Raw genomic sequence first — 2,236 nt, 5'->3', positions numbered from 1 at the left:
TGAGCGGGTCATTCCCGAACATCAATTTCAATTTTTTTTGCAAGTCTGCTGATATACTTGATTTCTTTATCCAGTAAAAACGTTCAAGGCACATTCCGTTTGCAAAAGGAATCATGACGTTCTACATTATAACAACATAAATGTGGGCGTTTTGTAATAGCATTAATCCATTAACATAGACCCACCGTCGTAGAAGGAAAAACAAAGCAAAAATATATTTTAGTTATTCCATTTTTAACGCTTCTTGGTACAAGGCGTAGGTCATATTTAGCATTGTCAGGCTCCCTTATACAGGGTGATTGGTATCAGGTGCACCAAAAGTGTAGAGGAAGTGGGTTGGGTTAATTGTAAGACAAAAAAGAAGTCGTTTGGAAGGTTGTTTTCCCGGTTAGGAGGGAGGGTCAATTAAAAAAAAAATAACGGTTACATATATAAAGTCATGATATAATAATGTAAAAAGCTAAAAGTCCATTCCTTAAAAGCGAAAATTTAAGTGTTTACTTTTCTGCTAAGCATAATTCAAATTTTATAGATTGATGTTAAATTAATAAATGAAAGGTATTTCTTTTAGGAACTTAAATACGTTAATTTCTGCTAAAATTAAATAATAAATAAATGACCCTAGTTTTATTGTTCCTTTCTTGCTCCTCAAATATGTAGTTTTTAAATCTTTTTTAAGTCTTAGCGTTAACTTATATTTTTTGTCGTTCTGAAATACTTTTTTAAAAAATGATAAATTGTATCGTTTAACATATTGGCGTTTTTCAATCATATTGACTATTAGAAAAAAAACATAAAGCAACTCAATAGGAACATTTTTTTTGTAATGCCATAAATTTGTATTTCTATAAAATAAGTGCATGCGTTCTTTTTTCATTTATTTTATTTAATTTTAGCAAAATTAATACATTTTTTAAACATTTCATTGAAAAACTTCAAAATCAATTTAAAACTCAATCTAATAAGTCTCGGTGTATCTTTGAAATTTGGTTTTAAAAATATTTTCCTTCCGTTTAAACTCAGTGTAAGTTTTAAGGATTTAAATCTCGGTTTAGTAAAAAAGTTTTAACTTATAATAAACTACTGTAATAGCACCCGGTAGGTTTATTTGACATCAAGTTTTTGACATTCTATCGAGTAATTATATTATAAATTTGTCAGTTTTAACTTAGCGGTAAACAATTTTGTCATAATCAATCTGTTTATTAAATACCTACATTTTAGATTTATATTAATTTTCATTTGTAGTTTTCTGTGAACCAATGTCGTTTAGAATTTTGTTTGTATTTTAAATATTATTTTGTATTGTTTGCTTTCTAAATGGTTTGCTTATTTGGTTCTAATATATTTTTGAAGTGCTCGCTATGACTAGACTCATGACATTATTGATTTACATAATACCTACGGTTAGAATGTCCATGGCACTTAAGGTTAAATAAATTGAAACAGAGTCTAAGAACGTTATGCATTCCTTAAAACGTATACAAATGAAGTTATTGTGGCGAGCGTAAGGGGGTCACGTCCGTTGGTAAAATATTATTGCAATATAAAATATCAATGCAATATAAGTTTTATTGAAACTCGTATATCGTTTTTAACACACGTATAACTAAGGGAACATTATATGACTTCTCTAAAAAGGACATAATGTCCACACAGATAAATTGACTGCTTTAAAAAAAATGTCTACCCATGGAAATATTGAACATTTGAAATTTCAAGTTATTTCTTGACAAATTGTAGATGGTTTTTATTTACTAGATATATACATGCACATATTATGTGTATTTTTTTAGTCTGAGAGTTGTTATGAGCTGGAATTGTCCGCATCCATAACTGTATTTTCTAATAATTTATTTTCAATGCACAATAAAACAAATTCAATGACTTCAAATTTAATAAAACAATATTATGTATTTGACCATTAAATCATATAAATAATTAAAAACATATCTAAATCAAGTTCTAATATCCTACACCCTCAAATTTGAGGGTCTAATAAATTGAAGTTTTATTTCAGACTGAGATCTAAGTCAGAGTTTTACTACTCGAGATCTTGATACAGAAATGAGTTAGAACTCTATCGAGTTCCAATTTTTCAATAAACCGAGTTTTAGAGACTAGAACTTTGTCAAAGAATTGGCTGTTAATGTATGATTGAATGAATAAGTAGTAAAAATTAATTTTAAAAAAACCAAGTCCCGATCACCCAGCAATTCTTTTGATTGTTTAGTAA

Source organism: Eupeodes corollae, chromosome 1 (assembly GCF_945859685.1).
Source record: "Eupeodes corollae chromosome 1, idEupCoro1.1, whole genome shotgun sequence".
Lineage (NCBI taxonomy): Eukaryota > Metazoa > Arthropoda > Insecta > Diptera > Syrphidae > Eupeodes > Eupeodes corollae.
Note: the sequence above shows the minus strand (reverse complement) of the source record.